Source organism: Crinia signifera, chromosome 4 (genome assembly GCF_055691185.1).
Source record: "Crinia signifera chromosome 4, ASM5569118v1, whole genome shotgun sequence".
NCBI classification, from domain to species: Eukaryota; Metazoa; Chordata; class Amphibia; order Anura; family Myobatrachidae; genus Crinia; species Crinia signifera.
The window spans coordinates 201,485,982-201,512,263 of NC_139220.1; the positions used below are offsets into that span (position 1 = coordinate 201,485,982).

At 42.2% G+C, this 26,282-nt stretch overlaps 1 protein-coding gene across 41 annotated transcripts in view; it reads left to right on the forward strand.

Moving 5' to 3' along the window:
* Positions 1 to 26,282, forward strand: part of CELF2 (CUGBP Elav-like family member 2) — a 448,556-nt gene that overhangs the window by 107,004 nt on the left and 315,270 nt on the right. Inside the window, exon 1 of one of the 41 annotated variants that reach the window (XM_083183448.1) lies at positions 11,123 to 11,142. The exons of the other annotated variants lie outside the window; for them this stretch is intronic. The gene's annotated coding sequence lies outside the window, so the exon portion shown is untranslated. Of the gene's footprint in view, positions 1 to 11,122; positions 11,143 to 26,282 lie in introns of those variants that run through there. 41 annotated transcript variants of the gene reach the window in all.

Here is a 26,282-nt window from a genome sequence, read left to right on the forward strand (position 1 = left end):
CTGTGAGTGCCGGGCATCATCTGGGCCTTATTCTGGGCCTTATTCTGGTTCATTCGCCGAGTGCACGCTCCCAGCCTTGCGAGCAGGGGGTGGAGAGGGGCGTGGGGTGCTGGGCTGGGGCATTAGCATACTGTATGTGTACGCCCTACGTTTCATGGGCGTTCCCATTAAAATGCTGGGCGTACATATGCTAATATGCTAATGTGGTCGTGACACACCTGCAGAGGGCGGACTGCTGACAAAGCCGGATGTCAGCTGCCTGCCCAATTCCCTGCATTTCTTCGCTCATATGTATGAGTGGTCTGGGCCACCCTTACACATGCGTGTGCCTTTGCCATCATTCGATGGTCGGCGACCATCAAAAGATGGGAAGGTTCCCACTGGCATGTGAATGGATGTTTATGTAAAACATCCTTTCGCAAGCCTTGCAAATTCAGCATGCGAATCAATGGTGTGGGCTGACCATTTGCGAGTCAGGGTTTGGATCATTCACAAGGGTGCATGCACGCTTCCGAGTGAATGAACCAAAATAAGGCCCATCATGTTTTGCTCACAAAGGTGTCACTCTATATAACGACTCCAGGTAGGACAGGATTATACAGTAGTAAGCACCCTGACGAACAATGCAAAGAACACATTGAAATTTTGGTATATAACACTACCTGGAGTCATTATTTGGTGTGCCAGCATTGTGAGAATTTATATATATATAATGGTGTGTTAAAATGAAATCTGAGCAATATGATTGGACCCAACAACTAATTTGATGTCCAGTTCTAATATATGCAAGCCTATATTGTAAGTATATCTGTTGTATAAAATGTCTGCTGTTGTGACAAAATTGAATGAAAAATGTGTATGTATAGCTGTATGTACTGTATCTGTACTGTGAGTGTGTGTGTGTGTATATATATATATATATATATATATATATATATATATATATATATATATATATATATATATATATATATATATATATATATATATATATATATATATATATATATATATATATATATATATATATATATATATATACCAGCACTATATATAGACTTTGGTACACTTTGTTGTGTTTTGGTCCTGACGAAGGGCATATGCCCGAAACGGCGTAGACCATGGAACACCATTAAACTACACCTTTGATTCACAAGTCCCGGAGTGACTCCCATCATTTGCTGGTACATATTGGTGGACTTTGTCCCACAGGGAAAGGCAACCGGGCATATCAATAACAAGAAGCAGGGAGTGCCAGACATAAAGGAGGCATGCATATATATATATATATATATATACATACATATATATATATATATATATATATATATATATATATATATATATATACACATATATATATACATACATACATACATACATACATACATACATACATACATACATACATACATACATACATACATACATACAAACACACATACATACATACATACATACATACAAACACACATACATACATACATACACACACACACCCACACACAGTGATGGGGCAAAATTTTTAATTTCTTAATTATTTAGCCCTGCGCCCTTAAAACAGAGCTGCAATTCCCAATGTTCTCTCCCTATCCTGCCCACTTCACATGAAATTGGCTAGATTCAGTAGATTTAGCCAGGTTTCTGGGGATGTGGGTGGTGACCAAAGTATCATGAGTATTCTGCACCTTCCAGGAGAGTATGTAAGTATGCACTATTACCACCTTTAAGTATGTATATCTTTTCTATAAACACATTATTGCCGCTGTATTACAAAACGTGTGTTTGGTCAACTTAATGGATGGGGTTTTTTGATACTGAAAATCCACATCGTATTTTTTTTTAAGTAAAAAAGACTATAACATAGAGCATATCACTTTGTACAACATATATTTTGTATAAAGGCACAATGTAGCAGTGAAATACAATTTAAAATGAGATTACTCCATTCTGTTCGCACTCCTGTGCATTCGTATGCGCATTTATATGCATGTGCAGATGCCTGGTGCGAGCAGGCAGGCGAACTCTCTGTTCACCCCCCAGTTCGCACCTACGAGTGCGGGCGGGGGGCATGGGGTGGCAGAGGGATGCTCCCATGGGAACCCCCCAAATAAGGTCCTAAGTTCGCTGTAACATTAAGGCTGCCTTTTTATACTACTGTATGAATTTACAGATTGGGATTTGCATTTTCCTTTTAACTACTTATTTGTTTTAGGATCCTGTTCTATATCAAAGTAAAGTACTCCCGCCTGTAGAAATTATGGAGGGAGAATTGTAACTGGGAGATATCGGTCATATCTCTCCTTCGTTATACAGTGTGATTGATGAATGTGTCTGGCACATCAATTAGAAAAATAGGTGAAAATCTTAATTTTCACTTGCTTTTGTAAAAATTAAGTGGTAATGAATGTATACTAAAATGCTGCTCAGGGGCGAGACTACTGCCGGTGCAGACGGTGCTGTGCACCGGGGCCCAAGGGATTATAGGGGCCCGGTGCCGCCTTCTGCCTGGCATGACAAAGTTCATTTTTTTTTATTGTGCAGCGCCGCTAGCGGGCGGTTGGGGGATACATGGATGATGGCAGGGCGGCAGGTGCGTGTGGGACAAACATGGATGCAGAGGCAGCGGCAACAGTGCCCTTTATTTCTGCATCCATTCCGTCCGGTGACTGTCCTCCTTCGGCAGCCATAGCAACAGGCAGCCAATCGCAAGGATGCCTGTTGCTGCTCTCAGTCTCGGAGCCAAGCCCAGACAGGAAGTCAATTGCTGTCAGTGTTCTGAGGCTGAGCACGGGGGGGCTCCAGGAGGAGTGGAGGAGCATCACAGAAAGCAGCAATGCCATTCCAGGGGTAAGTTACTTTAAGGGGAGGGGGGGGGGCACTGGCGGAAACATTGAAAATTATAAGAGGGGGGCGCACAAGACTTATTAAAATTAAATAAAACTGGAGCTTGAAGCACAGAAACAATTGAATATATTATAGGGGGGTGCCAAAGAAATAAACTAAAAATGGGGGCACAAACCCTAACCCGCCCAGCTTAACTAACCATATACACCCCCCTCCCCTGCAGCCTAACTGTAACTATACACCCGCACCCTCAGCCTAACCTTAATTATACACACCCCAGTAGCCTATCTATGCACCCCCATAGACTAACTCTATCTATACACACCCTCTACAGCCCAACCATTCACCACCCCCTGCAGCCTAACCCCACCCAGCCCCCTCCCCACAGCCTATACCGAACCATACACTCCCCCCCCCCCCCCCCACTAGTTCGACTCTGATGCTGATGATAAGGGTGCTTCTTTAAATAATTTAACTTCACTCCCTTTAAAACACTCTGTAAACCTATGTATTCATCCCTTACCTGAAGCTAATACCAGTGCTTCAATAGGACACAGATTGAAGACTTGCATTTGAGGCTAGGAATCTGAAGCAGCAGCTGTCTGCATCTTTTCACTGAGTAAATTAAATCCAGTTGTCTTTAAAATCACACGATGCAATAAAAGAGCTGTTCTTCAGATTATAAAAACTGTTGTTATAAAGAATAACAAGCTGATTAAGAATCATTTTCTTTAGGGGTGGAGGGATACAACAGGAGGAGTGTGAGGAGAGAATATTAGACTGTCTGGATGCTCCAGTTTTGGTTGATGTGCTTAATAATTACATTCTGACAAACAGATGAACAAACAATCTCCTGGGCCGATGGGGCTCACACAATGAACCTCAAGTACTTGCAAGTAGTAACAAAAAAGAAAAAAAGACAATAGACATACTCTTCAAACTGTTTGTGATCAATGATAAAAATGATAAAAATATTGTTATGCATATGTTGAATGTATCATGTTATACTGACTGGATTATATATGTTTCTGTCAATTTTCTGCTTGGATAAAAAAAATGTGCTTCTGTAGGGGCATGTTGGTGTGCACTGCATAATGGTATATGCATTGCACAAGTATTCAGAGCTATGGGGGGGGGGGGGGGAGTTCAATGTTTCATTCCACTGTCAGAACATTTCTGACATTTGGAACCAGGGCCAATCCAACATCATTTGCTTGAAAACAGCCACCGATTGGACTATCCAGCAGCCGTTTTCGACCATGCTGATTCAACTTTTTCAAAAGTCGAAGTGGACACCTTTGTTTAATCATGGATACACCTAAAAACACATGGGCTGTTAGTAGTCTGCTATGGCCTTACAAAAATAGTTATAAGAGGTGTTCAGTGTTACAGTATATGTTCTCATGGGGAGGTCTTCACTAGAGTTCCACTGAGAGCTGTAGCGGGTGATACACATTAGTAGCTTTTACAATCAAGAAGAACTGGCAATAGACTTCACCATCAGGGATGAATTCTCATTCAAGATAACCTGGAATTCACTATCCAGTACCTGTGTATTGAATAGACCTATCAGTGAGTGTGCTGGGGTCAGTACATATAGGGAGTACTGCAAATCACAACATTTTCCTTTATTACTCATCCCATGTATTACTCATCTCAGCCTTGCAACATATTTTTTAACTTTAGCGGCCATGCAGCAGCTAAAGGTGCCCATACACCTGTGGGCTCAATCCCATGACCCACTGGCGCTGCCGTTCTGTTGGGGTATGGGGATATTAAGCATGTTAAAAAGTTGCGATTCTGCGATACCCACAAGGATCGAAGGATTGGGATTTTTACACATTAAATATTCATGATCCTTCTACATGACCGTCATGGGAACGGCGGATTGCCCCAATACACCACTGGTGGGCCTTATTTTGGTTCATTCTTTCTGACAAAATCCTTCTTAGATGGGCAAAACCATGTGCACTGCAGGTGGGGCAGATGTAACATGTGCAGAGAGAATTAGATTTGGGTGGGGTTTTACTTCAAAGTGAGATCTATATTGCAGTGTAAAAATAAAGCAGTCAGTATTTTCCCTGCACAGAAACAAAATTACTCACCCAAATCTAATTCTCTCTGCACATGTTACATCTGCCCCCCCTGCAGTGCACATGGTTTTGTCCATCTAAGAAGGATTTTGTCAGAAAGAATTAACCAAAATAAGGCCCGTGTATGGGCACCTTAAATAATATAGATCTGTTTTTGGTTCAATTCTGTATCATTTTATTGCAGTGTTGGGTATTTGGGATAAATGGAGCTGAAAGGAGCATGGAGAGTTGAGACTCTCATTAAAACGATGGGACTGAATTTGAATGAAATCTACATAATTTCATTGCACAGGCATCCAAAAGTGATACAGAAGTGATAAACTTCCAGTCAATCAGCCCCTAACTGTCATTTTCAAACCCAGACAGTAACATGACAGGTATGAGCTGTTTGGCTGGTTGTTTATCACTCTCAGCCTATTGTTGGTTATTTGGTCATATATCAGATCTTTGTGGGATGTGTGTCATATGGAGCTTGAGATGCCTGTGTACTCTCTGCTAAACTACAGGGCTATGGGTCCCAGGCATGTTCTGTCTCTTGATTACTTTTTGTAATATGCATTGTGTGGCCTGATTCAGAAATGTTTGTAAACCTAATAGTTTACATACATGCACATAGGCAGGCTCTATACTTCACATATGCAGATCTGTATCTGTGTTGACTAGAGCTGGCACCAGCTTTATTTATTTGGTAAGAAAATTTTAATTTTGATACACCTTGATGGTATCAAAATCTTATTGGGACAAAAAAGGAGTGTGCTCTCACAAGGAAGGGGCTTGGCCTCACAATAGTACCCCCAAGGGTACAGTGCGGTTCAAAGAGATAGTGGTACCCTTGTAGACCTGGTGCCGTATACACATGCATACTTTTCTTAATATGACTCCTGCAGTGCCCCCTAAAGGTGCCCACACACGTTGAGACGGTGCACTCGATATGTTTTGTACTAAATCGCATCTAGATCAAATCACATGCAAAACACTAAAACATTAGAGGCAGAGGCGTAACTCTGGGAGGCAATGGAGTAATCTGCCGCCAGGCTCCTGCTCCCAAGAGGGCACCTCTCCTCCCCTGCAAATTTGAATCAGTTAATTGAAAGCCTTCAATATCGCTTCTGTAGCTGACTTCCCCTCCTAGTAGGATCATAGACATTACACTCTCTTTATTTTACACATAACATACATGCATACATACAAATATTTATATAAGGTGCTGTGTGGCCCCAGCAGCAGTGAATCAAAGGACATCCTAGTAACAGTACGCGATCATTAGGTCAACAGTCAGTAGGTTCACCACTATTGGTCAACAGGCAGTGGTAGACATGGCCAACAGGTTGACACAAGCAAAAGGTCGACATGGTCGAAAGGTCAACATGAGCAAAAGGTTGACAAAAAAAGGTCAACATGAGCTTTTCGTGATTTTTTTTTTTTTTACAGACTTGTTCATACCATCCCAGTGGGCATGGAGGGTGAATATAATAGTGTGCCGAGTGTAGCGGGGCATCGTGCCTGAAGTATGACGAGTGCAGCGAGTCATGCAAGTGGACACGGTACACTAATACGGTGTACCTGTCCACCTATGTCAACCAAAATAATAATAATGAAAAACTCACTATGTCAAACTTTTCACCGCGTCGACCTTTTGACCAGGGCAACCTAATGCATGTCGACATTTTTCATGTGTCGACCTTTTGCCTATCGACCAATAGTGGTTGACCTATGGACTGTCGACCTAGACACTGTCGGCATAATGATGCACACCCCTAGTAACATGAGGGTTGCTGAGATGTCTGATGTTCACACAAATGATCCAATGCTGTTTCTTCAGATGCATCGACAGATCACAAAAGCATGCGTGTAGTGTCTATTTATTTCAGATGCCTCCTGCTGCTTTTGCATATTTTGGCACAGCTGCGGCATATAAAGGAGTTCTGAATTAGGCCTATATAAAAAAAGAGTGATACTGCATGTATTTTTTTCATACTGTGCTTTATCACTAAGGGCCAGATGTATCAAGCTTCAAAAAGTGATAAAATGGAGAGTGATAAACATCCAACCAATCAGCTCCTACCTGTCATTATCCAAACACAGCCTGTAACATAACAGTTAGGAGCTGATTGGCTGGCTGTTATCACTCTCCATAATATCACTTTTGGAAGCTTGATACATCAAGCTCTGAAGGAGAGTATTAAGGTGGCCACACACGGAGTGATGATCGGATGGGTTTTAAACTTTTTAAGTTCAAAACGCATTTATTTATTTATTTATTTACAGGTTCTTATATAGCGCAGCAGATTCCGTTGCGCTTTACAATAGTAGACAGTGATAAAACAAACTGGGTAACAACATACAGACTTGGAGGTAGGAGGGCCCTGCTGCAAGCTTACAATCTATAGGGATATAGGGGGAAACACAAGGACAGGCACCAGTAATACCATAGCAGTCCCACCAAGTTACAAGTCCAGAAGGGTAGCTATATAATACATAAGTGCCTCAGAGGGTTATGCATGTAGAACTTAAACATTATAGGCTTGCCTGAAGAGGTGAGTTTTCAGGGAACGCTTGAATGTTTGGAGGCTATTGGAGAGTCTTATTGTGCGTGGAAGGGCATTCCATAGGATGGGAGCAGCCCGATGAAAGTCCTGTAATAGTGAATGGGAGCTGGTGATCCGTGCAGAAGAGACGCAGATCTTGTGCAGAGCGGAGTGGTCGAGATGGGAGATATTTTGTGATAAGTAGAGAGATATATGCATTGCATGCAGTTCATATTGCAAAGTGTTTCTTTTGGCTTGTGATGTGATGTGCACTCCTGTGCATCGCATATCGCAAGTCAAAAATCGTATCTGGTGCAAATCGCATGCTGTTTTAGCGTATCACTTTTGATCTAGTACAAAACACACCGAGGACCAAAACGTATCATGTGCCATACATTTTCCTGTTTATAGCTATGCTTTTATGTGTATACAGTTACTGTTTTGATCAGGAACACACAATATGAGCAAAGGAAGCACTTTATTGCCGCTGAAATTTTTTAACAACCTTCCTTTACACGTTTTACTTCCTATGTCATGACTGACCCTCTGCTGAGACAACCGCTTGCGTTTCTCTAATTTCTCTCTGGGGAAATAACAGTAAATTAATGGTCTTACTTGCTAATAAACAGATGTACGTCCTGTGATTTAGAAAATTACACACAGAGCTAACTACAGAATAGCACTGTCTTTTTTATCTATTTATTTATGAAACACATTTATGGCCTATATTAGCAATTCTTGAATTTGGGAAATGGAAGACAGTGTTTTAGAAATGTTTATAGAAACAAAGAATATGATGGTAGATCAGAACCACTTGGCACAACTAAACTGCCCATGGACACACACACTTACACACTAGCCAGCGAGCCTACCAGTATACAGTATGGTTTGAAGCATGGAAGGAAACCTGAGTACTCAGAAGAAATCCACACAAACTCATGGAGAATATACAAACCCCATATTGACTTTGTAAAAGTCATATTTGCATTGTCGAAAACGTTCGCTAAATTGTCGAATTACTGTAGCAGCCGTTTTCAGCAGAAACCTCCTGGATTTGCCAGTCCAGAAAAAAGCACCTGACAAAGTAAAGGTTGAATGTAAATTCAACCTAAACTTGTAAAAAAACGGATGATATTTCCTTCTTTCGGAAATATCAGCCAGGATTAAATACCCCCTAAATGGCCAAAACTGTGGCTACCCCTTCTAATTTTGCCAAACATTGGCTGTACTTAGGGAGGCCAATCCCGGGATCAGGATCGACGGGATCCTGGGATTTTGGCCTAAAATCGGCGGGATTTGAATCCCAAGATTAAAGCTTCCAATCCTGGGATTCTGGGATCATTACCCCATGTAAAGCCGGGCAGCGCTGAGCACTAGTATATGGCTCAGATGCTGCCCGGCTGACTCTGCTCACCCCCCCTGCGGTGCCGCTGTTTGGGACACTGATCTGCGCTGACAGACATGGCGGCGCCCAGGCTGTGCAGCGTGACCCCTGACATTACTTTACGCTGCGCCGCCTGGCCGCCGCTATGCCTGTCAGCACAGAGCACTGTTGAGAATGCAGACGCTGTGCAGCCTGTCCGCAGAAGACAGACTCCTGCCTGTCACAACCAATGTAACTGACTGCACTGTCACTTACAGGGGGATGGGGGATTGTCTTGGGTTGGGGGCGGGTTTAGTAGGCATTTGTAAGGACATGTGCGGGTCGGGCAGTTTAGGGGGCGGGTCATTTTATTTTTTATTAGAGAGGCCAATCCCGGGAATCCCGGGATTGAGTATTTTTCAATCCTGATTGAAAAAATGCCCCGGGATTGGCATCCCTAGCTGTACTGGTTTGAAGCACAGCAACATTGGACTCCGGAGTGCTTGTGACATTTCTTCTGAAGTAACAAATTATGTGTCACTATCTGGCAGTTAGATGGATGTGCACAGCATCTATTCACCGATGCCAGGCAGAGGGGACTTCCAACTGCCCCCCCCCACACACACACACATACACACACACCCCCCACTGCAGGACACTGCTGGGCTGACTCCAAGTGATGATTGGAGAGGAAGGGCTCTAAGTGCGGCCTTCTATTAATTAGACCATATCTCTAAGCATAGAGGTATCTCTCTCACATCACAAATACTAGTCATGGAAGAAAGGGCCTGATTCAGACCTGTTCACTAAGCTGCGTGTAATGGCAGCCTAGCGAACAGTTAAATGCCGAACGCTCACCCTCCCCTGCTGCGAGAATCCCATCAGCAGCATGCGAGGGGATGTGTACAGTAACATCATCTGATGGTCACTCACCCCTGAATCATTTTCCAGCCCTCGGTCTGAAAAGTAACTCAATACTTACTTTTCAGATGGTTGCTGTCTTCCGAAATCGGGACGGACGATGATGTCATGTGACGTCAGCCACCTGTCCCAAGCAGTCATCACCACACTGGCTTTAGCAGGGGAACGCCCATAAAATGCACAGCCCCATTCCGCATCTTGGAGCGAAGGGCCCAGCAAGTATGAAATTCGATGAACCGTTCAGGGATTACACATGCGCAAACCCCGAACATCGGGGAAGGGGCAGAATTTGGACTTAAATTAATGGGTCTGAATCGGCCCCAAAGTGTTCCCCTGCCACACATACCAGTATAATTTCCTGGAGAACAGAACATTTCACAGAAGTACCAAGTTACAGGGCCAGATGTATCAAGCTCCAAAACGGTGCTACAATGGAGAGTGGTAAACAGAAAGCCACCTGGCATGTACAGGCTGGGTTTGAAAAATGACAAGTGGGGCTGGAACCACAACCAAATGTGTGACATTTTGCAGAAAAAAAAAATGTAACAAGACAAATCAAACATTTTGTGAAACCATTTTCAAAATGTCATTAATTTCTTTCTGAGTATATCAGGTAGGATGAATGGGTTTGTGTACGTTTGCTAGAATATCAGATACATGATCATTTTACATTCGGTCATTCATTGAATACAAGATCTATCCTGCAAATTTAGCATGGCCAAGGTACACAAAATGTAGGCAATTTATACAACAATAGATAATAGGTTTTATTAATCAAACATAGTATTTGTTAGCTGCTGTTGGTCATTAGACCTTTATGTCATTCACTTCAGCTTTCTAAAAATGTTGCTATATAAAATGTGCCTATAAAACACTAAAAGGCAAAATCCAGCACAGTGCAATGAACGTTCATAGAAACTATTCGTTTTTTTTTTTTTTTTTTTTACAATAGTGGATTTAAGTATATGCTACATTCAATGTGACAGGGGTTAAAAGGTATCTGTTTGAATGAGCTACAGGCTGGGGAAGATAACAGTAACTGAGAAAAAAAAAAGAAAGTTTAACAAAGCACATCCGTTGTGCAAGGCGATTTCAAAACCACATCTCATTTCATTCAACCGGATCTGCTCATTTCATCATTTTCACTGCTGTGCTATTTAGAGTCTTCCTGCAGTCCTGCACTTTGCAGAGAGCAGTCCCATTTTATTTTTAATTAGTAGATACAGTGGCTGTGGTTGGAAATCCAACTAATTGGGCCGAAACTGACAAATCGTATTAGAAAGGCTTGAAAGTGTTTCTGTCTGTAAAAGAGGAACTTGTAGAGAGAGAGGAAACCGTGCGTTATAGGGCACAACCTCTTTCATATTCAACACTGGTGACAGTTGGGAAGGTACGTTTTGTTTTATTCTGTTTTCTCTTACAAATGGTGATTTTGTCGTTCTAAATGCATGACTTGAAATGCTAGCAACAAGTATCCTATAGCATTCTATGCACACAGACAATTACCCTTCTCCCTCCACCTACACAATACTTGGATAAGTCTTGTTCTCTTTTTTTTTTTTTTTTATGAAGTGTAGAAATATAGAGAAGTTTGTTTTATCTAACAACATAGATCTAGTGTAGGTTTAGTTGCAATTCTTTCGTAGTCTTTTGTAGCCTTCATTAGTCTTGAATGTGCATTTGATATCTAATTTCAACCAAGCAACTGTTACCTAAACACTATGGTCATTATTGAAAGTTGAGAATTTTAGTTTACGTATAATAGTAGCCAGCAGTCAGCTAAGGCGTGGCTGTGTAACTACTGAGTTCATACAACTGGGGAGCACATAAAGGTGGAGCACATTTTGATGAGATGAACATCAGTATCATGGTGATCATCTGATTACAACGTTTATAATATTATGTGGGGGTAGATTTACGAAAGGCTTTAGTAATTCTGTCCCCAAGTCTTTTATCCAGTGAAATCATATAATCAATATTCTATTATATAATTTGGCATCGCAACACATTATATAGTGGCATAGCCCGAACTTTGTGGGCTCCACAGCAACATTTTGAAAGGGCTTCTGACCCAATGTTTCTAGAGAAACACCTCTATGCAGCAGTTGTTAATTGTATGCCCCATAAAAGTGCCCTTGTTTGTTCTCTGAACTATAGTAGTGTGCTACTTAATATTAAGCCCCATCGTATCACCCTAGTTTATTTTATAAATGAACCATAGCAGTGCCCTGGTTCACAATCACATTAAGTCACATTGTATGGCTGCCAGTACCGGTTATGCAGCAGAGTTCCTCCAGTTTACATTATGACATAGAGTGCCCCCAATCCCACGCTAGCTAGCCATCGCTGGCTGCTTGCAGTGTGATTGACCCCCAGCAGCCATTTGGGAGCGGTAACGCTGCGTTTTTTTGGGTGTGCCCCAGAAAATGCCATTGTTCCCCAGCCATTGGGAAGGAGGGCCACCGATGTCAGCAGCGGCTTACTTCTCCCCGCAACCATCGCAATGCAGAGCAAGTCCTGGCTTACTCGCTGCTGCCAACAGAGGGAAAAACTATTCGATGGTGAGTGATTGCTAATGGTTTTCCCTCATGTGCATGGCACCGTGGGGTGTGGCCTGAAGTAGCTGGGAGTAAGACGTGCCTGCCAGCTTTACTGCTGAATATCCTGCTATTTATCCTGTTTTGTTCACAAACTCCCTTTCAGAATTTGCAGCCGTGCACATGGGTGGGAATTCACTTGTGCAGGGTGGCTTGGGTCGGCGTTTACCTGATTGGACAAAGGGCCTTATGCAGACCTGATCGCAAGGCAAATTTGTTATCAAAATGGGTGAAGCAATGTGCACTGCAGGTTAGGCAAATGTAAGGTGCAGTGAGAATTAGATTTGAGGTAAAGGATATGGGTAAAGGGGAGGGGAACCCGTGCACAAAGCCACAGTATCACATTCAGATATATCAAGATTCTGAATAGGATGTATCCACGGTTTTATCAATTTCTTTGTACAGATATGACCTATTCAGGGTTTGTGGAGGTGCTCCCCAGAGAGTAGGTTTAGGGTTCAAACACAGTAAGGACAAAGTACTCTCCTTTGAGAATTAGTTTTGAGTCACTTATTTTGTTTCTGTGGGTTCAGTATGATGTCCTGACATTTAAAATACTGACGGTCAAAAATACCATCAAGCATTGGCAGTCAGAAGACTGATATGTTCAGATTGCCGACATTCATTATGCTGACATGGTCAAAATGCCTACAATTAAAATTTTAACATGTCAAAAAATTGGCATTTGGGGGAGGGGTTGTTGGTGTCTATGTAAACATAGGTCAACATGGACACCATATAAATGCCATGGGTGCTGTTTATAGTGCCACCTAAATGAAAGACAAATACAGTATTTGTTAATTTTTTTTTTTTGTAGTAACAAGGACAGCTTAACAACCTTAAATTAGACCTACAGTAGATGGTACAGTAGATTTTATTTTTATTATCTTTATTTATCATTTTTCTACATTCAAGAATAGCAGCAGCCTCTGTGTTGCTGGGACAGGAATCAGGAGTGCTAGTGAATAATTTTTCTACATTCAAGAATAGCAGCAGCCTCTGTGTTGCTGGGACAGGAATCAGGAGTGCTAGTGAAGTCGCTGTTCTCTGGCTGAGGGGCCCCTTAACAGAAGGGGGTCCGATGTACAGGTCCCCTGCGTCTCCACCTTAATCTGGCTATGAGTCATTCTGCAAGGGACTGTGTTTACGATCCTAATGCATTTTTTGTTGCTTGTTCCCCTTGCGCATGTGAGATGCATATGGTATGCACGATTAGCGACCCATGCTGAATTTGCTCCTGAACCCGCTTTGGAGCATATACAATGAGAAAAAAATGTAAAATACACTCCCCCAATTCTGCATCAGTCCCTGTGACTTTATAAAGGAAATTTTTGAAAGCTGTTGCAGTTCAAAAAAAGGCTTAGTAACGTCTGTTTTCTTATTCCCAACTGAACTAGACAACATATAGATAGAACCAGGCTGGTCCTTTTTGCTTACATCCCTTTCCTTTTTTATGTATGCTACTGTGTCTGCCAGCTAAATGCTGAATTTAATAACATTTTGCACATGAAAGATTGTTGAAGAGTCTGTGTGCAGGGATTCTAGGTCCACATAGCAGCAATGTATTTATCTAAATACAATTTAAAGCAACAGTAAAGACACTTATCTGTAAAAATATACAAATATATAATCATTTTGAATAGCATTGTAACTATTTTGTAGATTTGACAAAGTCTGTTAATTACTATATATTCTGTTGTAGTTGGGGATGGTAACAGGAAGCAGGATATTGAGAAAAAGTATGATGAGTGTTTTAACATTAACTGGCTAGCCTATAACTGATATAAACCACTGAAAGTGCCTTACAACATCCACAGATTCATCTGGCATTAGTACTCTTGCAGTATCATGGAGCTATTGTTTCTATGTGTCCTGGGTGTCATTGTAAAGGTCCCCATACACTAGTACAATTTCGATCCATCTGGCCAATAAATCGTATAAATAGTGTGAAATCTTATGTCATTTACTTTCTATCTGATGTGCGGTCCCATACATATCCCAAGGGCGTAACTACCATAGGTGGAAGGGGTGCAGCTGCTATGTGGCCCAGAGCTGAAGGGGGCCCATCTTTACAGTCTAAGTAATATGTTTTACATACATTTCTAATGTATCTAAGTAATATGTTATACATCAGTTGCTAAATAGGAAGCCCTTCAAAGAGGCCTACGAATATCTAGTTACGCCCCTGACACATCGGATTGGATCCGGAGATTGTCACAGCTGCACCAAGGACACATTGGCAGGTATTCAGTGCTGTGGGCGAGTGGCAACAGCAAGCAGGACTTCCTGCTCGCTGTCACCACTCACCCTGTCAGTATTCAACGCAGCCCACTCATACGTCAATTCCCCCTCGCTCCATTTTTTGAGTGAGGGGTAATTGGCGTATGCAGCTCCAGAAGCAGTGGGACTCGCGGCTAAATACAGCAAGTTTTCTGCATTAGCCGCGGGTCTTGCTGTTTTGGGAAATTCTTGCTGTCCTGTGATGGCGAGGATTTCCCCAGAACGTTGAATAGAGCGAGTGTCCGGCGCTGGGGTTAAACAGCGAGGATCGCTGGTTTTCTGCAATACTCGCTGTTTAACCCCCTCGCCGGCCGCATTGAATATTTGCCATCATATCCTGGGGCAGTGAATGGTCTCACAGACTGCATCTGGCTTCACTTTAGACAGAAACAGTGGCGGATTTTACCAGGGGGGGCTGCACCCCTGCAGCCCATAGGTAAAAACCGCCACTGCTCATAACTCATCTGGCCTATCAACGAAACAGTTAGGAGCCCAGCAATGCCACTGTATCTGGAATCCCGCCTGTTGTGAAAGAGGGCTTCTTTTTAGTACATGAATGCATCACTTAGCAGAGTCAATGTTGAGCTAAGCCTGCACTAAATATCTCCTTAAGGAGTAGAAGTAACTAGGAAGGAACTGCTAAACAGTACAATGAAAAACAGTTGTTATTTAGTTAAGTACAGAGGTCTGTACTTTTAAAAGCTCAAAATTGTAATCTAGAAAAAAATAGAGAGAAAACATTCCACAATTTCTCTTTTCTCCTCTGCAACACTTGTAAGTTTTCCTATCTCCCTTTCGCCGGAGGGGTTTAGAGCTGCTGCTTATCTCAGCCCACTGCACGCCAGCATCAATCTAAAAACTTTGACAGGCACTGTCATAGAAAAAACAAGTATAACCAGCTTAAGTCAGAAAAATGATTTATTTAACAGATAGATTTGTAATTTACTGGTGGGATTTCTGACTCCTGTGAAGGGTTATGGCATTAAGGTGTTCTCTTACGAAAAGTGCTGGAAACTGCTCTAACACATCTCTGCTCCCTGCACAATGGAAGCTGGCATCCCCCTGACAGTGTGCTAAATGTTGAAAAATGTTATGGCCTTTGAATGAGTTTAAATTGTCATCATCATAAACTATTGGCTGCTTTATTGAGAATAGGACAATATCATGTTTGAGTCCAAACTTATGAAGTCGGGTTAAGAATTTGAGAAATCTCATTTTGCGTGTGTGTGTGTACTGTATATGTAAATATATTTTCTTTTCTTATTATATTCAAACTTTTATATAATTTATTAATATTATTACAAATTATTGTTTTCTATTTTAGTGGTAATGTGATTCATACTGTACAGCCAGTGGTAATATAGATCATTCTGGTAATTCTCCCTTCTCTGTGATAATACTATTATATTACATACCGTCTTTCCCCGATAATTAGACCTACCCCGATAATAAGCCCTACCCCAGATTTTGGACGCTGGTCCAAAATAAGCCCTCCCCCGAAATTAAGCCCTACCATTTTTCCCATGTAATTGTATGTACACCATATGTGTACCCTCCGCTCGGCCCCCGCTGACTCCCGCTGACCCCCGCTGACCCCCGCTGCCCTCCGCTCACTCACCAGCAGCACCGCAGCTCCTGTTCCCAGGGATGCATTGCGGTAGGCGCGGCGTGACGTCACGCCGCGCACATCGCGCCGCGCACATCACGCGGCTGACTGGCTGGCTGCTGCTCACCACACAGCGCCATCAACGAATATCCATTTAAACTACAAACAAACAGGTGGGGGCATGGAAAATGTAAAATACCGGCACATTAAATTGTGGGGCATTTCATAAAGGCGCAGTTGAATGTTTTAAAGGCGCAGTGGGGAATTTCTTAAAGGCGCAGGGGGGCTATTTTTTCAAAAGGTCTATTAAAATAAGCCCTCCCCCGAAAATAAGACCTATGGTCTTTTTTGAGCGAAAAAAAAAAATTAGACAGTGTCTTATTATCGGGGAAACACGGTAGTACTTATACTATACTGTATATTCAACATTGCATTTCCACCAGATTAGCGATTAACATAAATTTGATGGATTGAAAAAAAAAAAAAACAGGACATGGTTGACAGTTAATTTCTGTATTGGCGGTGGGTATTTTGGCATTCAATATACCAGTGCCAGCACCCCGACTACTGACAAGAGGCCAGCGCCGGAATCCCAACTGCTGGGATGCTAAACATAAGTATGTCAGGGTGGGTTAAGGCCCGGGTGAGGGGTTTAGGATTGGGAAACTATAGGCTAAATTAGGCTAAATTAAGCTACTGTATAAACTTAATACCTGGATCTCGTTGTCCCAGATTCAAACCCTACTCTGGTGTCTGTGCAGGAGGTACAGAGTCATTTAGGTTGAAGCACTTGTCCTTCAAGTTCAATTTTAGCTTCCCGTTATGGTACCTTTTTATGTTGCCTTGTGATGTCAGAGTGCAGCTGAGTCAGTACTGTACCAGGAATACTTTTACAACTCTAACCCTGGAGTGTTCTGGACCACAATCCTGTGGCTTTGGGCTTTATTCTAGTTCACTCTTAGAGGCAAATTACTTCTCAGATGGACAAAACCATGTGCACTGCAGGGGGGCAGATGTAACAGGTGCAGATAGAATTAGATTTGGGTGAGTTATTTTGTTTCGGTGCAGGGATACTAACTGACTGCTTTATTTCTACACTGCAATATAGATCTCACTTTGAAGAAAAACCCAACCCAAATCTAATTCTATCTGCACATGTTATATCTACTTGGTGGTATATTTCTTTTTATATCTACCCCCCCTGCAGTGCACATGGTTTTATTCTAGAGTGAACTAGAATAAGGCCCTTTGGGCTAGTTAGGAGGCATCCAAGCATTAATCTTTGGTAAGGTCTCAGTTGCAACATCTTCCTAACATTAATTGATCCTGAACTGTTCAAAGCCACCTATCTTTATATTGGCTGCTACATTCTCTGTCGTGTAGACCCTTATGTACAATTGTTATGTTCTACATGGTATACAGCATCTAGGTAGACAGTCAATGGATCAACACCAATTGGTCAACATAGACAAAAGGTCAACACAAGCAAAAGGATGACATGGAAATGATCAATACACAAAAAGTTGAGCATACGTTTTTCATGTTTTTTTTTCACTTCATCATGAGAACCCCAATTTACTGTAACATGTACCCTCAAAGCTCGCCATGTTTCAGGCCAGGTGCCTTGCTCTACCATTCTACCAATCAGAGTTCACATGGATGGTATGATATGAAAAAGTCAAAAAAAAAGAAAAAAATGCCAAAAAACTCATATCAACCTTTTAATGTTCGACCACTGCCATGTCGAGATTTTGTCTGTGCATTTGGACCGTTTAGTGTTGCCTATTGACTACTACTGGCTACCTACTGTAGGCATGGTCTACTTACCAGCTTTATACCTGTACATAGATCCTCACGCTATTGTTTTATGTAAGTAATTATACATTAAAACTAGGGTACATAATATTGTAATGCACTTCAGTCTTATTCTGGAAAATTACACAAAATAAGCCATTGGGCCGGAACGCTAACTATAGAATTCACAAATCGGATGAACAAATGATTGTACATGTGTACGGATGGAATTGGTAGGCATGAGCAATGAGTGAATTAGTGACAGAAAATGTGTATAGATAGTAATCGTAGTCCTCTCGCAGTTTGACTGACAGGAATCAGGCGTTTGAGGGTGGTGCCATTTTGTGGGTGTGTCTGAAAAACCGCAGACATGCCCAGGTGTTTTTAAGGAGGGTCTGACATCAGCGATGACCAATTCCAGCCTGTCTCAATCGCAGATTAGTGGAAGCTTTAGACCTGGGGTAGCCAACTCCAGTCCTCAAGAGCTACCAACAGTTAAAGTTTTCCAGATCTCCTCACAGAATCAAAAGTGAAGTAATTAGCTCCACCTGTGGATCTTTTAAAATGTGTTAGTGAATAATGAGTTCACCTGTGTATCAGCTAGGTTGTCTGGAAAATGTGAACTGTTGGTAGCTCTCGAGGACTGGAGTTGGCTACCCCTGCTTTAGACTTACTCACGTTTGTACAGACAGAAAAATCCTTTCAATGATCCATGAATTGCGTATGGATTAGTGAGTGTATGCCGATAGCAATCTAGTCACAGTTCTCTCGCAATTTTGAAAAGGACGTTTTCTCTTTCTGTTTGGATGGAGGCTTACTCCTCACAGTCCACTACAAATTCTCACATTAGCAATAAGCTCAGAATGTGTGTATGTACCTACGCAGTCTGATGTCATTAAATGTTTGTCTTGTTATGTTATGTAAATGAAATTTTGTCAAATTTAATAAAGATGAGAGATTAAAAAAAACTCTGAATCAGGCCCATTGTAGTAAAATTTCTAAAGTTTAGAAATAATATAAATATCTTTGATACTGTAGAAATAGCTGTTTGCATTGGTTTTTACACTGTCATAATCATGCAAATGGTCTCTTTAAGAGACCATTTAGCAGCTATTTAGGGGTTAAAGTGGGGATGAACGGGGTAGAACTGAGTTCCATCACCTGTTATGGGGAGGTGGAGCTAGTTTAACCTCCACCTTGTCCCTGCACATTAATTCAAATGGAAAAGCATTATAGTTTGCAGGGGGTGCCAAAAACCCTACCATTGGCCCAGGCTCTCCTTAAAGGGGAAAGGAAAATATGTAAATAAGTGGCAGAGGGAAATGAGGAGTAGTTTTAACATCAGGTATTTTTCATTCTTTATGTGCCCCTTTCCGCTTCACCACTTTTTCGCGGCGGAGTGGCACCGCACATCACCTGGATGTATTACCCTATAAGTATTTGTTATGGGAGTGCGTTATCCCCACCACCGGGGATAATGGCTGCTGCGCTGTCTTTCTTTTATTTACTGCACATGTGCCGGTTTGCGTGTCTAATGCTGTAACCTAGGCGCATGCGTGGTTGTATTCCATGTTCAGTGCTGCTTACTGGTCTCCGGTGTCTTCAAATTAAAACTGCGCATGCACCGGTTAATGTTCGCAGGGGATGCTGGGATGCTGTATACCCAAGGCATGCGCTGATTTAATTTGAAGATGCCAGAGACCAGCAAGCGGCACTGAACATTAGAAGCAGGAGACCCGCAGCGCCTGAAAAAGCTGTCAATCCGGGACTGGGCTCCATAATGAACGAAGCCCCACATCGCCGGATCATACATCAGGTAAGGCACAGGCGCTGTTTTTTAAATATCGCATCAGCGTTAAGCCTCCTGCCCAGCACCGCCTCGCATCGCAAATGTCATAGATCAGGGGAAGCGTTATCCCCTGCCATAACGCACGAGAATAGCGCATATTCCCCTGATCGAGGATAATAAATCTACCCCTGAGTTCCACCACCTCTCTAGGACCACTTTAAGCCCTGCATCTATCAAAGATTTCACATGAGCAGAATTGTTTGGTACTTGTTTCCTATCTGGGCGCCCAGGTTTTCTACGTACGGCACCGTAATGAAATCGGATCGCATCGCATCGTACACATACACGATATTGAACGATGCGATGCGATGCGATCCGATTCGATTTCCCATAGGAACGTGAACCCGAAGCGTGGCGAGCGCAGCGAGCCCGCGAGGGGCAGCGGTACGCGTCCTCCGACCTTTTCATGCCCTACTATCCACTAGGGCGTGGAGTGAGAATAGAATAGTGTGGCGAGCGCAGCGAGCCACCGAGCCCGAAGCGTGGCGAGCGCAGCGAGCCCCGCGAGGGGCCGCGGATACCTTCACAGTTATACGCGTCCCCTCGCGGGCTTCCCAGGTGTCCATGGCGACGCGGACACCCGGGAAGCCCGCGAAGGGACGCGTTTACCTGTGAAGGTATCCGCGTCCCCTCGCGGGGCTCGCTGCGCTCGCCACGCTTCGGGCTCGGTGGCTCGCTGCGCTCGCCACACTATACTATTCTCACTCCACGCCGACGTGGATAGTAGGGCATGAAAAGGTCGGAGGACGCGTACCGCCGCCTCTCGCGGGCTCGCTGCGCTCGCCACGCTTCGGGTTCACGTTCATGGCGGGGTGGCGTCAACTACTTTTGGGGGGACATTTCAATGTTCAGGGGTGTTTTTGGCCCATTTACTATTGTTCCAATGATAATTTGGCTAAATTGAGCCATTTAACATTGTTTCCTATGGGAAATCGAATCGGATCGCATCGCATCGCATCGTTCAATATCGTGTATGTGTACGATGCGATGCGATCCGATTTCTCTACGGAGAATAGCATGGTGCGCAATTAACTTAGCGGGCGCCCAGATAGGAAACAAGTACCAATTGTTTTATGCAAAGGACAGAGATCTCATATTTACTAGCACAAGAAATGAATGGACCTTTAAGTAACAAGGGAAAATCTATCTGGGCAATAACAAATCAACTTGCTACCAAGGGAGCAATGTGTACAAAGCTGCATTAGCTAATGTTCGTCTTCTACTCTATTTTCAGAGTCACAGAGAGGAAATAGAGTCTGTTCTGCTTTACATAGCCATGCAGCCTAAGTTTTCCCTTGCCTGGAATAATTTTGCTGAGTACAATCCTTTAGGGATCCAATCTAGTTTACTATTACACTTTTACTACTTCCCATACAGATATAATGATACTCACTATCGTCGACAATTTGGATAATCGTAAAGAAAAAAATCTCATTATTGCAGATCCTCCTTGAAAAGAATCATTTCCTAGGGGAGAGATCTGGCTCTTCTCTTCTCAATTTAGAGTGTGTTTAATAAACAAAGGAAACAATCTATTGTTGAAATGTTCCATAAAGCAATTAAATGGATCTAATGTTTGACTGGTGAAATTGCAAGCAAAAAAAATTATTACAATGCATCAATATATTTACAGTCATTAATTTTGGGAAACTATGAATTAAAGCATGTACTTTTGAATTACTAGATTTGTATTTGACTGGCACCTAAACAGTATGTTCTCTTTGAAAAACCTGCACACTATCCCTAGGTCAGTTGTGTGCGTTATAAATACATTTATATGTTGTTAGCATACAGATAAATAAAATTACTTGCTTTGTTAAATTGGAACTTCCATCTAGTAGTTGCTAGGAGACAGAGAATCATTCAGAATCTTACAGATACAAATCCCAGATTGTGCAGTGCTGTACTCATACTAGGTCCTATCCTGCAATTACCTTTCCTGTACACCCTGATATTGGTCAGCCAATGGTCAAAGTATAACATACCGGTAGGAGAGTAATCCACCTGCAGGCATGGTTATCTCGCATTGCAAGATATTGTGTAGAGGGTATCCTTATGTCGATGACACACGGTACAATCCATCATTGCATTTGATGATTTGTTATTGAATTGTTAAAGAACATACAAGGCTGACGATACAGTTAAGGCAATTTAATGTAAAATCAAGTGGACTTATTTCTTTTATCCAAAATGATCATAGTAAAGAAACTCGAAACTATGTATATTCAATTGGGCAGTGGTTCCCAAACTTTTTTGAAACATGGCGTCCTAGAGTAGCAGAACTTTTTTTCACAGCACCCTTGTCAAAGGTTTCTAACTCAAAATGGGTTTGCCTATTACACTTACAATAAATCATTTTAGTTAGTCCTGGACCAACAAACCTGTTTGGGAACCTCTGATTTAGGATAAAATAATATGTGCCCCAAGCTTGCTTAGTTTAACTTCCCAAATAACGTGACAAGCTCTGTATAATCTGTATTGTCTGGCTTTACTTCCTGAGGGTCCAGAACACACTCCAGAAGGTTGTCACCGGTGCTGTCTTGCCGTGTTTGTACATTGACCTACAAAAATATTGTTAACGATATTGTTATCATGCATATCGTTAACAATAGCTAATGTGCACAAACCTTTATTTTAGTGTGTTCTCTTATGTGTCATTGTATTTATTCTCTGTGTCCTCCCAATAAAGTTTATATATAGACATATATATATATATATATATATATATATATATATATATATATATATATATATATATATATATATATTACATTGGCAGCTGCTTTGATCATTTGAAATTTAGCTGGATCAGAGTGTTTAGGTTGAAGCCACCAATGTGCTTCATAAAGTTTTAAGTAATTGAAATTACATTTTTTTTTTCTATAAATAAGGTATTTCAACCAATACATTTAAAGACCAGATGGGGGAAAAAAAGAGGGAAAACATGATCATCCTTATCGATTGCATCTGGCTGTAAGATACAATATAACAATGCGTTCATCTAATTGTGCATATGCTTCAGCCAAAGACTGCCTGTTTCATAGGTACAGACCCTTTTTTAACACAGATGTGGTAAAACCATGCTTTTGTAAATCCATTCATGTGAGAGTTACAAGATGGTGATTATTTGAAAAGGGAAAAAAATTGGATGCTTTGAAACTTGATGGTGAAAAAATTTTGTTTGATGTAAAAGGAATGTGAGCGGTGACAGTAAGATCAATGGCTGTATTTTCACTCAGTGAAGCATGAGAACCTGTGATAAGAGCAGTTAGTCAGAGGAATAGTGACGGACATCGTCCTTTTACGGCTGGCATTTGGTCTCCAATATTGATCCTAACTGTCACGGCAAACAAAGTGTATTGAAGCTACATCTGTGTTTAGATAACGCTATACTTGATATTCTACCCGTAAATAAATGGGTGCTGAAATGCAAAGAGTTAACATTGTTGTCATCCACATTTGCATTATTGCATTTGCTGCATTGCTGAAAGCCATTGTAATCCTGCACTGTCAATCACAAACTAATCCATCATATTTTTTTTCATCATTCTGCCTCTAGCTAGAGCTGTGTGTAACAGATGTCCCTACAGCACAGTTTAACTGTTTTATTGCTTTTGTCAATATAAGAATTGTCTTTTTTTTTTAAAAAACACTAAACTTACTTTAAATCACTATATTTGCAGTGTATTTACAGTGTTTTGTAAATATTGTAGTAAGAAATGTGTTCCTGTAGTCTTATTTATAGTTTTTCCTTCTCCTCCCAGGTAGCAATGTACAGTACCTTCCTTTCCCTGAAACCCTTAGGCCGAGTATACACTTAAACTATATACAGATGGAGCCGGTCCCCCACCAGCCGCAAGGCCCCACCAGCCGTTTGAAGAGGGAGCGTGCGCACGAGACGCGTGCGTGCCCCGTACCGACGGAGCTCCCTGCCGCCATCTGCCATCTCCCGGTCCCCACCTCCTCCCCAAACCTTCCCCCCCTAACCCTGCTGGTCTCCCTGAAGCAGAGACGAGCAGGGTCCCGCTGCCCAGCTGCTGACTGACTGGGACGCACGTGCATGTGAGACGCACACGCTTCCCAGTCTAATGGAGTCCCTCTCTGCCAGTGCTCGCCAGCGGGGATGTTCTGGCACTCGCCGGCAATGGAAGAGAGGGGCTCCATCTGTATACTGTCGTTTTCAAGTGGCAATGTACAGTAGATTCTTTTCCCTGGAACTCTTAGGCCTAGTTCACAATTAAACTGTATAGTGTCCGAGCAAATCAGAACGACCAATCGTGCATATCCTTAGGTGTGTATGCATGATTTCTTTTTCCAGTGGCTCACATTTGATATAATTTAACAATGTTGTGCGTGAGGCTGTGCATTTTAATGAAGGACTGAACGACATACCGTTCCGTCCTTCATTAAATTGTTTAATGTGCATGGGCAATCTGTGATGGTCTGGGGTGAAGTGAATTTGCCCATAACATAAGCGCAAATACCGTTGTTTAGATTTGTACCGGGCATTAGGAAAATTTTCAGTTAGGTGTGATAAAAATATGTGGGGAAGGGGGGCGGGTAAATTGAAACAAATCTTTCTACAGCCCACCCACTGGCTCCCAATTCTGCCGGAAGAGACCTAGCTGCACCTCTGACACTGCACAATTACCCATTACATGAAGCACACTACACATGAAGTAGCACACCACAAATACACAGACACACATATATACTTTCTCGACTCCTGGAAGAAGACAGATGAAGACTTCAAGCATGTTGGGGTGGTGGAGATAGAGGGCAGATTGTAAGTAATGTAAAGAGTTGCATAGCAATAGGAGTGCAGTGTGGGCAGGTAATGTATTGTAGTGCACGCTGGTGCAGAGTTAGTGGTAGTGTAGTGTGGTTCAGAATGTAATGGGGGGGAGTGCAGGGTGAGAGGTAATGCTGTACTTGTGCCCGATCCTTGGAAGCTGCTGACTGCGGTGCTGAGGAGAAAAGAGGAAAAGCGGAGGAGGAGGATGACAGTTCTGCAGAAGGTGACTAATTATGGACTAATTAAGCTAATTGGAGACACCCAATTGCTTTATTAGTCTTAGGGTGGTTAGAAAAGAGTTCAGAAGCAAGTCCTGACTAAATTTATTTCAAAATATGGATTTTAGAAAAATATTGACTTGCTCTGGATGTGTTAAAAAAAACTGATCATTGCATGAAAAAAAACTGTCCCTAATTGAAAATGTCCCTTTCATTTCAATGATGTAGACTACCATACTAAAGTATGCAGTCTTATAGTAGATGCATGACCCAGTTGTTTGAACATTATAAATTCTCCATACAGTAGTGGGACCTAGGGAATTTAGAATGTAGGTACAGTATTAGCATTATTGGAAGATTTAGGGTATCTGTCTTGTTAGTGGAGGAGGGGTATGCTAGTAATACATTCCAGATATAGGCAATATAAGAAATGTAGTCACAGAGTGTATTCTACTTAAAAAGAACAACATCTCATAGATTACCAACAAATGTATTCAAAGTTTCCAATCTTACATCCATGACTTTTCTCAAACCTTAAAAATCTTATCTATTTCAATATTTTTAAATGTCAGTCAGCTGCAATTGCTCTAGCACAGGACAATAACCAGGATTTTGTGCCACCCAAGGAGTAATGTCAATCATATCCTAGTTGGTGGTGATTGTGTTATCATGGTTCCACATCTCACTAGTTAAAGACCCTATTTGTACCATTTTCAATTTGAATCAAAACTTCAATCTCCCTTGTGACTAACTTCACCGGGAAGTGGGTGGCATGCCGGAGATTGGCGGAGCCTTCCGAAATTTCGAACTTTTCTAGACAATGCAGTACAGTTGGAGAGTAAAAGTACCCATACACTAGTCCAGTGATAGCCAACCCTAGCCCTCGAGAGCTACCAACAGTTCACATTTTCCAGACAACCTAGCTGCTGCACTCATTAATCACTGACACCTTTTAAAAGATACACAGATGGAGCTAATTAGCTCACTTGTGATTCTGTAAGGAGACCTGCAAAACGTGCACTGTTGGTAGCTCTCAAGGACTAGGGTTGGCTACCCCAGCACTAGTCCGATTTGGGTTGGTATCCCATGATGCTGAGATATCGGCCCAAGTCGAATGTGTTTGATGTCCCCCTCATGCACATCTGACCTGAGCCGGAGGTCAGATCTGCTGCCCATCCAACCTCTGACTCGGACACCCCTCCCAATGGCAGGATCGCATGTGATACATCAGTCCCTTGACATATGATGTATCGCATACGATCCTGCCTCCCGGGAGGCTCAGGGGGGTTGGGATGGCCATACACTTCTGCTATACATCGCAGTAGTGTATGGCCACCTTAACAGGCTCCTTTAAGGACAAGAACACTTTTTGTTTGAAAATTCCATATAGT